This window comes from Aristolochia californica, unplaced genomic scaffold (genome assembly GCF_029961685.1).
Source record: "Aristolochia californica isolate CCGP_79_NKW_82.1479 unplaced genomic scaffold, dmAriCali1.0.hap1 SCAF_311, whole genome shotgun sequence".
Classification (NCBI taxonomy): Eukaryota; Viridiplantae; Streptophyta; class Magnoliopsida; order Piperales; family Aristolochiaceae; genus Aristolochia; species Aristolochia californica.
This window is the reverse complement of record NW_027182006.1, coordinates 12892-27673: the sequence shown is the minus strand read 5'-3', so window position 1 is coordinate 27673 and position 14782 is coordinate 12892. Positions and strand designations below refer to the sequence as shown.

The window sequence follows — 14782 nt, the reverse complement described above, 5'->3', positions numbered from 1 at the left end:
GGATCTGTTTTGACATGAAATGGATATATCCGTATATCTCTGACTCATATTTATGAGAATGATAAAATATGACAAAACCTATACCAAGAATTGGTTCACGTAGGAGTGGACGTATTGGTTCACGTAAGACTGGACGTAGAATACCAAAAGGAGTTATTCATGTTCAAGCGAGTTTCAACAATACCATTGTAACTGTTACAGATGTACGAGGTCGGGTGGTTTCTTGGTCCTCCGCGGGCACTTGTGGATTCAAGGGCACAAGAAGAGGGACACCATTTGCTGCTCAAACCGCAGCAGGAAATGCTATTCGTACAGTGGTGGATCAGGGTATGCAACGAGCAGAAGTCATGATAAAGGGTCCTGGTCTCGGAAGAGATGCAGCATTACGAGCTATTCGTAGAAGCGGTATACTATTAAGTTTCGTACGTGACGTAACCCCTATGCCACATAATGGATGTAGACCCCCTAAAAAAAGACGTGTGTAAAAATAAAAAAAAGAATTGAACCCCTTTTTTTTTAATTTCAAGAGAAATAAATGATTCAGAAATCTGATCAAATAATATTAGTATGGTTCGAGAAGAAGTAGCAGTATCCACTCGAACATTACGGTGGAAGTGTGTTGAATCAAGAGTAGACAGTAAGCGCCTTCATTATGCGCGTTTCATGCTGTTCCCGCTTATGAAGGGTCAAGCAGATATGATAGGTATCGCGATGCGAAGGGCTCTACTTGGGGAAATAGAAGGAGCATGTATCACACGTGCAAAATCCGATAAGGTACCGCATGAATATTCTATGATAGCCGGTATTGAAGAATCTGTACATGAAATTTTCATGAATTTAAAAGAAATTGTATTGAGAAGTAATCTGTATGGAACTCTCGACGCATCTATTTGCGTCAGGGGTCCTAGATATGTAACTGCTCAAGATATCATCTCACCACCCTCCGTGGAAATAGTTGATACTACACAACATATAGCTAGCCTGACAGAGCCAATTGATTTGTGTATTGAATTAAAAATCGAGAGGAATCGCGGATATCGTATGAAAACCCCATCTAACTATCAAGATGGAAGTTACCCTATGGATGCTGTATTCATGCCTGTTCGAAATGTGAATCATAGTATTCATTCTTATGGGAATGGGAACGAGAAACAAGAGATACTTTTCCTCGAAATATGGACAAATGGGAGTTTAACCCCTAAAGAAGCACTTCACGAAGCTTCCCGTAATTTGATTGATTTATTTATTCCTTTTTTACACGCGGAGGAACGGGACACTCATTTAGAGGACAATCAAAACAGGGTGACTTTACCCCTTTTTCCCTTTGATGATGGGTTGGCTAATATAAGGAAAAACAAAAAGGGAAATGCATTGAAATGTATTTTTATTGACCAATTAGAATTGCCTCCAGGACTTATAATTGTCTTAAAAAGGTCCAATATACATACATTATTGGACCTTTTGAGTAATAGTCAAGAAGATCTTATGAGAATTGAGCATTTTCGCATAGAAGATGTAAAAAAAATATGGGACATTTTACAGAAACATTTCGAAATTTATTTACCTAAGAAAAAGTTTTAAATCCATTGGAATTAGTTCATTTTTACTAAAAAAAAATGGTTTTGAATCTTTAGCACGATCCGTATATTTGGAATGTATCCATAATGAAATTTAAGAGATGTATCTAGGGGAGATTCGCTCTGAAACGACTATTCCCTAGATACATACGTTATGGTATTTTTTTTATTTTATTTCACGGTTAAATCCATTTATTTAAAAAAGACCTAAAGTTAGAGATTTATCAATAGGTAATGTTGCTCCAATACCTAACCAAAGAGCTACTGCGGTGCCGATCAAAAAAACGGTTGTAGCTACTGGACGACGAAATGGGTTTTGGAATTTATTAACATTCTCCAAAAAGGTACTGTCAATAATCCCACCGGTACTGAAACCATTAAAAGAACACCCAACAGCTTATTGGGTACTGTACGGAGTATTTGAAATACGGGAAAGAAATACCATTCGGGTAATATTTCCAAGGGAGTTGCAAATGGATCCGCGGGTTCACCAATCATTGACGGTTCTAGAACCGCTAGACCTACGGTACATGCAATAGTACCTAGAATAACTACTGGAAAAATATATAAAAGATCGTTAGGCCATGCGGGTTCGCCATAATAATTATGGCCCATCCCTTTAGCCAATTTAGCTCTTAATACAGGATCATTTAAATCAGGTTTCTTTGTTATTGGGATAGGTGAATTTTTATGGATCCATCCCCCGAGGGAACCGGACATGATAATTTTTCATCATCCGGCTCGAGCAAGAGTCAAAGGAAAAACTGGATCCATAAAAAATCGATATGTGATCCACACATATATGACTCTACATAAAAAAAGATTTATCGGATTCCATTTTTCCGAGTTGCAACTAGCCATTGCAAGGAATTCAGTTCTTACAGGTAAATGCTCAATACCCAAGTGGGCTTGCAAATTTGATCATGATCAAGTGCTTTTTGGATGGTCTCATGCCTTGTGATTTGTGTTTATCCCCACGATATATAGAGCCTTCTTAACGTTACATACAAAGGATTTACTTGTTACTAATAAAGTCTAGCCTTGCTCTTCCTTAGATCCCTTGTTTCACTCCGATAGTATCATAGATCGGGATCGATGCACAGGAAATGAATGCGTTTCCATACTATAAGTAAATAGATAGAACGTAATCTGGTTTATTTCACATTACTTATTCTACCGGATCTTACGGAGCCTGTTCATGCGCAACATGATTAGGGTCTGATCATAGAAAAGATTCTCCTCAAACGAACCAGCCTATCCTGTGTAAGGGGGCTTACACGTTGGTTGGAATAGAGACACATTTGGTTGTGAATTCCAATGTGGCAGATAAAATCATATATCCGCACGGCCAAATCGATAGTTCAAGTCACACACTCCCATAATCCATCTCTCTTCGGGGAATCCACTTCAACTACTCGTATCAAATTAAAGAATACTTTTGGGTTAGTTGAGGGAAAATTTCCAACTAAAATGTCTTATTTTTTTTTTCAATAATCCATATTTGTAGCAATGAAATACTATAGTTCCTCGCCGAAACGAAATGATATATGATCAATTACAAATATCTATAGTATGTCTTCTCTATAAAGGACCTGAAATACCTTGCTTACGTATCATTGGGAAGTGCATTAACATAAATACGGTAGTAAGAAGAGGTAATACAAAAGTGTGTAAACTATAAAAACGGGTCAAAGTGGATTGACCCACACTAGCACTTCCACGTAATAGCTCTACCAAAGGCGAACCTATTACAGGAATCGCTTCAGGTACGCCTGTCACGATTTTGACTGCCCAATAACCAATTTGGTCCCAAGGTAAGGAATAACCAGTTACACCAAAAGATGCAGTCAATACAGCCAAAACCACACCCGTAACCCAAGTTAATTCGCGAGGTTTTTTAAATCCACCTGTGAGATAGACACGAAATACGTGCAGGATCATCATTAGAACCATCATACTTGCTGACCATCGATGCACTGATCGGATTAACCAACCAAAGTTGGCTTCAGTCATTATGTATTGAACAGAGGCAAAAGCCTCCGTAACGGTCGGACGATAGTAAAAAGTCATAGCAAAACCCGTAGCCACTTGTACTAAAAAACAAGTAAGTGTGATCCCCCCTAGACAATAAAATATGTTGACATGAGGAGGAACATATTTACTAGTTATATCATCGGCAATCGCCTGAATCTCGAGACGTTCCTCGAACCAATCATATACTTTATTGAGATAGGTAAACCGACGGACCCCCCTAAGAACCGTATATGAAAATTTCATCTCGTACGGCTCAAGCGGAAACACCAAAATACTGGTTAAAACAGATATGTAATAGAAAGTTTGAAACTTATTAATAACTTGGTTCAAACATCTCTGAGGGTATGAAGGAACCAAAATCCGAAATCCCCCCTTTTTGATGATAATGCTAAAATCTCAAGTGGGCTCATCCGTCTTTATATTGATCGTTACAGGCCTCTTGAATTTTCTCTTCCCCCTTTTTTTTTATTTGATTTGTTGTTTGTGCGTCATTTTTTTTACTATTGATAGGAATTCTCTTGTTGAGACCCTATGATTTGATTGAAACCTCAGATTCATACTAGAACCACGATGATTCGCCCTAAAGCTAAGCCCAAAGGTTCTCTGAGTAAGAACCATTTGATCATCACTTACTTAATGAATGAATGTTATGACTAAAATCCAGAGAAAGATTTGTCCCTCGGTCAAAGTCAAAATAAACACGATTCGGAAAGAGAAAAAATCGTTCGATTTCTGAAATACCTCTTTGAAAATTTTTGGAGTAGGAGTCCGGTCGCGAGGTCTGAATAGTAGGTATGAATCATAGTTCAAATATTTCTCTTGAGCTATTCCATGTATTCCGTGCTCCAGATACTCGAATAAATATCCGACGGGGCAGAACCATCTCCATTGAGATGAGATGACAGACCCATTTCTGCACTATCAATAGGATCAATTATAACAAGTCACACACTCATATTCCGGAACTACCGAAACAACGAAATTCCGCGGTCGAACTACCAGAATGGTCCAGAAATCCGAGTCCTAAGTGATTCATTTTTGATTCAAAAGCTAGGACTTCGTTGTTCTTGTGGGCCTAACTCATTGAAATTCCATCCAGTAAAACGGAAGAATTATAAATCTCCAAAATAATAGATAGGAATATCGCAAATAGAGCCATTGCGACACCCATTAAGGGGGTAGTTCCCCATCCAGGAGCTACTTTACCATATTCCGAATTCAATGGTTTCAATAAATCCCCTGTAAGAGTTCTTCTTGGCCCAGATCTAGAACTGTCCTCAACGGTTTGTGTAACCATAAATCCTATTGCATTGGTTGAGATCTGTTGACTTTGTATACTATTCCGTTGTAAATAAACGATCTTGTCGTAACGTGGATCCACCATATCGTGGTCTTGAAATTTTCTAATAATGGAAACAGCAACCTTAGTCGCCATCTCTATATCCGGTTCACTTGTAAGCTTTACTGGGTATGCCTTATATACCGCTTTTGGGCAGCCCTCTCAACAACTAAGAGATCCGTTCGAGGAACACGGAGACTAGTTGAAATGATGAACCTCCCCTATTAGTTGGGAGGCTCATTACTTCAATTGAGATAATGAAAAATCATTTCATCTTTTTAGTCGAAATCCTAGGCGGGTCTCGAAAAAAGATAGCGAAAAAAATTATCCCTAGAGTCGAAATTAACAGGAATGTATAAACCAATGCTTCCATAGATTCGATCGTGGTTTACAATTATAGCTTCCACACCTGTGCATTTGGGATCATTTCCCAGACAAGGAAAGGGTAATATTTAAAGAAAAGCAATAATGAAAATACAAATTTCTCCGGTACCCCGCCTATACCTATGCTAAAAAAAAAAAAATAGAGGCGAATGATGCCAGACCAGAACAACGTTGTATCAAACTACTTGTCTCCTTGTAGTTGGATCCCCAAGTTTTTGGAATGCCCCAAATTCGACTTGAGCATCCAAATCTGGGTCAATCCCAGCAAAAACATCTCTGAACAAGGTTCTAGCACCGTGCCAAATGTGTCCGAAAAAGAAGAGCAAAGCAAACGAAGCATGTCCAAAAGTGAACCAACCCCTTGGACTGCTACGAAAAACGCCATCAGATTTCAAAGTAGCACGATCTAATTCAAAAATTTCCCCCAATTGCGCACGTCTAGCATATTTTTTCACAGTAGCGGGATCACTATAGCTGATTCCATTGAGTTCGCCACCATAGAACTCAACAGTTACGCCTACTTGTTCGACACTATATTTTGATTCTGCCCTTCTAAAAGGAACATCGGCTCGCACAATTCCGTCTCCGTCTACCAAAACGACTGGAAATGTTTCAAAAAAAGTAGGCATACGGCGTACAAAAAGCTCATGCCCCTCTTTATCTCTAAAGACGGGGTGCCCTAACCACCCAACAGCTATTCCATCCCCGTTGTCCATTGAGCCTGCTCGGAATAATCCCCCTTTCGCCGGATTATTACCGATGTAATCATAAAAAGCTAATTTTTCGGGAACTTTAGACCAAGCTTCTGATAAACTCAGATTTTCGGCTAGTCCGGTGCCAACTCTTCGATATATTTCTTGTTGGAAGTACCCCTGATCCCATTGATAACGGGTGGGCCCAAATAATTCGACAGGGGTAGTTGCTGAACCATACCACATAGTTCCAGCAACTACAAAAGCTGCAAAAAAGACAGCAGCGATACTACTGGAAAGGACAGTTTCAATATTACCCATACGTAATCCTTTGTATAGTCGTTGGGGCGGGCGGACACTAAGATGGAATAGGCCCGCTAATATGCCCAATGTCCCCGCTGCAATATGATGGGAGGCTATTCCCCCCGGAACAAAAGGATCAAAACCTTCTGCCCCCCACGCTGGATTTACAGGTTGTACTTTTCCGGTTAGGCCATAGGGGTCGGACACCCATATTCCAGGACCATACAAGCCTGTTACATGAAATGCACCAAAACCAAAGCAAGCCAACCCTGAGAGAAATAAATGAATTCCAAAGATCTTGGGCAAATCCAAGGAGGGTTTTCCCGTACGTTCATCACAGAAGATTTCTAGGTCCCAATACACCCAATGCCAGATGGCTGCTAAGAAGCACAAGCCGGAAAACACAATATGTGCCCCGGCCACACCTTCGTAACTCCAAATACCCGGATTCGCTACAGTTCCTCCTGTGATACTCCAACCACCCCATGAATTGGTTATTCCTAAACGAGTCATGAAGGGTATAACGAACATACCCTGTCTCCACATTGGATCAAGAACGGGGTCAGAGGGATCAAAAACCGCTAATTCATATAGGGCCATCGAGCCGGCCCAACCAGCAACTAGAGCTGTATGCATTATATGGACAGAAAGTAAGCGACCGGGATCATTCAATACGACGGTATGAACACGATACCAAGGCAAACCCATGGAAATACCCCTTTTTTATCAAAGATAAATGGACACTATGTGACTTTATCGCATTGGAAAAGACTATGCTATGGCCCTCCGCCTTTCAGTGGATTATCTCGAGGCAAGGGTTAATATTTATTCCCTTCCATTGGAAATAATTGAACAATTCAATTCTGTTCGTAGGAACAAAGAGAAACAAATCTATTCTATACCCGATAAGTACCAATACGCAATGGGGGGGGGCTGGTCCCATTTTTTTTTGAGCAAATGCATAGAGACTTGTTCATCATTCGAATGACCCATTCGTAATAATTTTTTTTTCCGTTATTCATTCTGTCTTACTCCATGAACCCTCCAATCTATGGATAAAATCCAATAAACGTTTTTAAAAATAAACGAAAATATTAGGAAGGTGAGAAAGCCATTGTTACGTTTCCACATCAAAGTAAAATATAGTACTTAGTGCTTTTTTTTAACTTAATGCCCATTGGTGTTCCAAAAGTGCCTTTTCGGAATCCTGGAGAGGAAGATGCAGTTTGGGTTGACGTATAGTGCGACTTGTCAGACATATTGGGTCATATGGGATTTCCCCGTTCTCTCCCCCGATCGAGATACCCCCTGTTTTGCCCAAGAAAGATTGATTGAATCGTTAATAATAATTAGAATTCGAATTCGGAGCGTGAAGCGCAATTAGATCAATTTTTTTGTTGGTTTGGGGATCAAAATTATATCAATTAATCCGTATTATCAACTAGAATAATTTATGGTTAGGTTGGACCAATAAGAAGTATCCAGGCTCCGTTCAGGAAATACCAAATTGGGAATCTACGGATAATTACCGCTTGTATCATAACGGATTCTTATTATATTTATATTATACCATAACATAATGTATAATATAAGTGATCTTAAACTGCCAATCAATAAAGTAATATGATGAATACATCAAATATCTGGTATTGGTGGAAGGCATGAAACCGGCCGAATTGAAAAAAAAAAAAAACAAGTCGTAGCAAAAGCAAAAAGAAGTGGTACTGGGATTATTTGTACTATATGTGCAAATAGAATTCGGGCAGATTTTTACCCGGAGTAGAGCATAAACCTAAAAGAATTGAGGAGGCCCGTTTAGGAACAAGAAAATAACATCGCGATTCGAATCTCGATGAAACCAATACATCAATGAGAGGTTAGTTCGATAAGTTCAATGAATTCTTTTTTTTTTTTATTATAGGTTAAAATTCTTATAGGTTAAAGGGAAGCGATTCAAAACTCATGTTTCTTAAAAATGGAAGAAAAAGCCTCTTCGTTTAGTTAGGAAAAAACTTTTTTTTTACGAAAAAACAAAAACAAAGAGGGCTGGAATCGACACATTGATTCTTTTTTTTTTTTTTGTTTCGCCATTTTTTGAACCGTATGCATCTAAAGGCGCGTGTGCGGTTCCGAAGGAAATTTTGTCCTAATCAACCGACTTCATCGAGAAAGATTACTTTTTTTAGGGCAAGAGATTGATAGCGAGATCTCAAATCAAATTGTAGGTCTCATGATATATCTCAGTATAGAGGATGCGACCAGGGATCTTTATTTGTTTATAAACTCTCCCGGCGGGTGGGTAATCCCCGGAATAGCTATTTATGACACTATGCAATTTGTGTCACCAGATGTACATACAATATGCATGGGATTAGCCGCTTCAATGGGATCTTTTATCCTGGTCGGAGGAGAAATTACCAAACGTCTAGCATTCCCTCACGCTTGGCGCCAATGAGTTTTTTTTTTATTTGAGAGAAAACATAAGACTATGCCTTCGCTATACGGAATATAAATAATAAGTAATAATAGCATGGCACCTCGAGCTCGATATTAACAAACCATTATTTCATTTTTTTTCCATAACATGAGATTCCGTATCGAGATAGTAGTATGAAACAAAGGTTATTTCCCGATTTCATCTTCTGTATCGGAGGTCTGTTTCAGCGTCACAAACAAATCCTTTTTTGCTTCTACACCAGAAGTCTCTTTCCGATATTTAGGTTATGAAAGAGTACGAAAGAAAAAAAAATTTAACTTATTTGATCCGATCAGAAAGATACTTTGGGATTGCAGAATCACAGACGAGATAAAAAAAAATATATAAAGCAACGGAACCATCATAGTATTTTTGGCTCCTCCGAAAGGAAGGATGGTAAATGGAGCATTCAACGATCTGGATCTGATGGATCTTATTTGTCTCTTTCTTCAATGGAAGGGAAAAGGAAATTCCATTTAGGAGCCGTATGCAATGCACAAAAAAATATGCCTGTACGGTTGTTCAATTCTATCTTTTTCCTCTTGCTTGTTATTCTTTATCCTACCCCTTCATGCGATCGCGCGAGATAGGGGAACCATTCATTATGTTATTATATCGCCAGGGTTATGATCCACCAACCTGCTAGCTCTTTTTATGAGGCATCAACAGGAGAATTTATCCTGGAAGCGGAAGAACTACTAAGACTACGCGAAACCCTCACAAGGGTTTATGTACAAAGAACGGGAAAACCCTTATGGGTTATATCCGAAGACATGGAAAGGGATGTTTTTATGTCAGCAACAGAAGCCCAAGCTCATGGCATTGTTGATCTTGTAGCGATCGAAAATAACGGGGGTTTCGCATAAAAATCCTAGATTCTATCTCGAACCATAATTAGAATGATCCGTAAGTTCATATTTTATGTTCTTACCCAGGTAAAAAATTAAGAAGTAATTCATCATGATCGGGTTAGGATCGATCTAAACCGGCTTTTGGATACGATGCAGCATGCCAACTATTAAACAACTTATTAGAAATACAAGACAGCCAATCCGCAATGTTACGAAATCCCCTGCTCTTCGAGGATGTCCTCAGCGTCGAGGAATATGTACTAGGGTGTATGTGCGACGCGTTCAGATCATGGGCTGGAACAAATGAGACAATTTTTCCAGTATCAATGACCAGTACCAACGAATAGGATGGAATGGAGACGAACTCAATTCACTATCTAAAAATAGTGATCTATCATATACCTATATTGTGTTATTGTGTATGGTATGGTATGGAATTTATGGTTTCCATTGGTGCAAATCCAATCACCTCAATTTGAGATGAAAAGCAATTCCCCATTGGTAGCAAGTGGTATCCATTAAGCGGGGAAATTGAATTTTAAAAACAGAATAATTCTGTTCCTACTCTTGCAAGAACGGACTAACAGGGTCAGCTACCTAGCCAACCTTCACAACTAAATGCCGTCACTGTATGGATAGATCTCGTTGTGAAAAGACCTATTACTGTATAATTCATGGGTAGAGCCAAAGAGTGTGAACTGTACAAGTTACCAAAACATTGATTAAATGAGTAAGGGGCTCCGGTGTATAGAGAGGACCTCACCGTTTAAGAAGTAACCATAGAAACGATGGAAACCACTATTTCTATTTTATTTCTATTTTATTTATTTATCCATTTACTACGTATTTATTACTATTTATTTGATACTTAATATCGGTCAAATTTTGTATTTTAATATCGGTCAAAAATATTTTTTATTTTATTTTGGGGCGAAATGCAAATGCCTGGAAGAAATAAAAAATCGTGGTTGGGAAGGTCATAGTAGCAAAAGCCATTGGAATTTTTATTTTATACATCGGAAGAATCCGTTTTGTTATTAATTAAACTAGAAGAGGGGAAAAGAATGACTGAAAGAAAAGAAATCAATTAGTTATTCATCAAAGTTTTATTTGATTCAATGACCAGAGTTAGACGAGGATATATAGCTCGGAGACGTCGATCAAAAATGCGTTTATTTGCATCAACCTTTCGAGGGGCTCATTCAAGACTTACTCGAACTATTATGCAACAGAAAATGAGAGCTTTGGTTTCTACTCATCGGGATAGAGGCCGGCAAAAGAGAGATTTTCGTCGTTTGTGGATCACTCGGATAAACGCGGTAACCCGCGAGGATAGGGTATCCCATAGTTATAGTAGATTTATACACGATCTGCGCAAGAGACAGTTGCTTCTTAACCGTAAAATACTTGCACAAATAGCTATATCAAATAAGAATTGTCTTTACATGATTTCTAATGAAATCCTCAAATAAGGAGATTTAAGGAATTCGACGGAATGATTTAAACGGAGTTCCCCGGAGAATGAACTCCGGGAAGATAGAATCGAAATTCATATGATAACAGTAGGAATGAATAAACACGCTTCAATAATAAAAAAAAGATTTCTCCCCCCCCCATTATTTTTTCTTTTTTTCTTATGACGCGACAATCTAATCTCTCGGCTTTTCCAACAAAACATCAATCGGAGTTTGAGTTCCAATTCGAGTTTTTATTCAATTCGGGTGGTGGGTCTACTTATTTCTGCTTCTAGGGCCGGTAGTTCTAGGGAACTACTCGGCTCTCTCAAATTGTTTCTCATTATTAAGAAAAGGTAATGAAGATAAAATGCGAGCTTGTTTTATAGCGATAGTAATTAATCTTTGTTGTTTCAAAGTCAATCTGTTCACTCTTCTAGATAATATTTTTCCTTGTTCACTAATAAATTGACTAATTAAGCTCATGTTTCTATAATCAATTCGATCCCCCGATCCAATTGGGGGCAAACGCCTACGAAAAGATCGCTTGGATTTACGAAAGGGTCGCTTGGATTTATCCATGGTTTATTTCTTATCTCTAAAATCCTAGTTTATTTCTTCATTCATTTCGGATCCGACCGAAAGAGGACTTGATTTGTTTATTTTATATTATTTTTATATTATAATAATATAATATATGTATATGTTTATTTTCATTTTTATAATTTAAAATATTTATTTTAATATTATATTAATTATATATTAATTATATTATTAATTAAATTAAATTATTTAATTCGATTTTTTTTATTTATTTATTATTTATATTTTTTAGCTTCTTCCTGTTACTTGGAAAAGGGGCACTGATGTTCTGCTCAATCTATTTCTTTATCTCCCCATGAATCGTATGCTTGTAACAATAAGGACAGAATTTTCTCAATTCCAATCGACTAGGTGTATTGTTTCGATTTTTTTGAGTAATATATCTGGAAATGCCCCTCGATTTTTTATCGAAACCCTTTCGGGCACAACTGGTACATTCCAAAATAACTCTTACCCTGGCTTCTTTACTCTTGGCCATGAACCTCCTTTGGATTTTGGATTCACTCAACTCTTCCATTTTCGATCCGAATCCAATAAGAAGAAAGGAACAAAAAAATGGAAGTTGCTAACTTGAAATCCAATTATGAAAGATTTCGTTTCAATCAATAGAGTAATCATAAAATAAGTAATACGATTTTTTCTAACTATCAACTATTCTCTAATCCCAGTATTTCATTTAATATAATATATTGTATGGTCTCGAACCCCCTGGATCCATATTTCTAGTTCGGCTCTCCCCCTATTAATTCTATCCTGAACCCAAGTTTCGCTGGGATTCATTCAATCCACTTTTATTCTTTTTCTTTCCTTCCTATACTAAAACTAAAAAAATGAAAACGGGAGAAATTAGTCACAGTCATAGAGAGTTTATTCTATCTCTAATCTTTTTCTTCTTTATCCCTTCCCATGTCAATAACTAGAATTAAAAAAAGGGGAATACCAACGCATCGGGGAATAAACGATTGATCTCTATCAATAGACCCGCTAAAGACCCGAACCATAAAGTACTTAGCACAGGTGCCACGGAGAGATATGTCTTTAGATCTCGCATTGAAAATCCTCCTTCTTTATTGTAATACAATTATTACCAGATAGATGATATATAACTCTATTATAACTATAGTTATATAGTTAAAGATCACTTGTATTTGTACGTAGAACCCCTAAAAATGGATATGTAGAATGATCCGGTAGATGAATTGTTCCTAAAATCGAAAAAGATGACCCCCTTCTTTTCTTCCTGAGCATTACCAATAAATATTCATTTACTTATACGTTAGGTTTCATCTGTATATAATTCTCTTATTATATGAGACCAAAAAGAAGAAATGGCAAGATAAATTCTCTTGTATATAGATATAGGAAATAACGATGTGGAAAACAAGACAGGTATTCTCTACAATGACGAATGACGAATGACGCTGTATAATAATGGAAAGGGATGTAGCGCAGCTTGGTAGCGCGTTTGTTTTGGGTACAAAATGTCACGGGTTCAAATCCTGTCATCCCTACCGATTACTTCTCTTACGGGCAGTAATGATGGATCAATTTGGATCGACAAAAATTTGGGGCATAATCCTTCATTTTCATTATATAATACTTTATGCATGCATATTGGGGGTGGGGGTAAAAAAAAAAAGAGTCCTTCTCTTTACAGTCGTATCTCCTCCCATAAGAAAGCGCTCTTAGTTCAGCTCGGTAGAACGCGGGTCTCCAAAACCCGATGTCGTAGGTTCAAATCCTACAGAGCGTGATTCTGTTCCTGTAATTGGAATGTCGAATTACAATAAAATAAAATAACTTCATTAACTTGAACTGCAACCTGCATTTGACCTCCTGCAGATTTAGGAGGAGGTCAATCAAAAACAAAAAAAGAGATGTTACTCAATTAAAGGTCCAACTGATCGCCGCGTCTGTATTGTAAATACGCAGTTACGAATAATCCGGCCAAAGTAATAGGAATTAGACCTAACACGATTCCAAATAGAAAAACTTCAATCATTTCAAGTTGTTTGAAAGGGGAGAAAAATAGAGGTAATATCTATTAATAAATATTAATCCGAATCGCTCATGAATCTCAATAAACAAGAATTGTCAATCGGCTTCGAAAGGGACTATAGAATACCTGGAATTTCACAGAAATATTCATTTTTTTTGTTCATTCAACTAATTTCAAATAAGTCGTACCTTGCTCAAACCAATCAATAGAGCTGAGGTTATAGTTAAAGCAGCCAGTAGAAAACCGAAATAACTAGTTATAGTAGGCATGAAAGAGCTAAATGAGATACGTTCTTTTTTTTTTTTTTACATATGTTTATAAAGCACTTACCTAAGTTTCTATTTTTGTGAGATATGATGATAAAAAACTACCAATTGACAGAATCGGTTCCAATTGAAAGTTCTTGATTCATAAGCATTCTAGACGGCACTAACAAAGATGGAGTAGCAGAGGTAGAAAAAAAGATTAATTCACCCTCATTAATTCACCCTCTGTGACATCTACCAATCCCGTGATTTCGAATCAACGGATTCCGCGAGCAACTGATGAGTCAAGTATAAACAAGTATAAAGTCAAAATAGCAATTAGAACAGTCCCGTGTCACTTTATTAAAAAAAAAAATTCTTTTTGAGTCACTATGAAAAAAAAGAATTGAATTTGAAAAAAAAAAATTCCATTTTGATCATTTCTTTTCTTTTTCTAAAACCATGAACGGGGAGTTTCTAGATTTTGTACCTAATTGAATTGTGGGAATATGAGAATCTCTTTCATAAATAATTCTAACCCGTCGACTCACATCCTATACTACATACAGAGATAATTTTCTATTGAATGACACGCGGTTCACCATAGCATAGACAAGTAATAAGAAAAGAAGAGAGGAATTATGTACCACTTCTTTTCGATACTGATTGATACAAACAAAGAGCGTTGCTGTGTCAGCAGAAGGATAGTTATACTGATTTGGTCTACTCTAAATACGCCTTCGGTACAATATTGACGATCTTACAAAGATTAAATATCAGTAGTTTTCCATTTACTGATCCCATCTTTTGCGGAATCGATCCCCC

At 37.4% G+C, this 14782-nt stretch overlaps 2 non-coding genes across 2 annotated transcripts; both read left to right on the top strand.

Annotated features, from left to right (window-relative positions):
* Positions 1–13150: 13150 nt before the first annotated feature.
* On the top strand, positions 13151–13224 carry TRNAP-UGG (transfer RNA proline (anticodon UGG)). The gene has a single exon. It is a non-coding gene; the product is annotated as a tRNA-Pro (tRNA).
* A 168-nt stretch (positions 13225–13392) lies between these two features.
* TRNAW-CCA (transfer RNA tryptophan (anticodon CCA)) lies at positions 13393–13466 on the top strand. Its single transcript has one exon. It is a non-coding gene; the product is annotated as a tRNA-Trp (tRNA).
* Positions 13467–14782: the final 1316 nt, after the last annotated feature.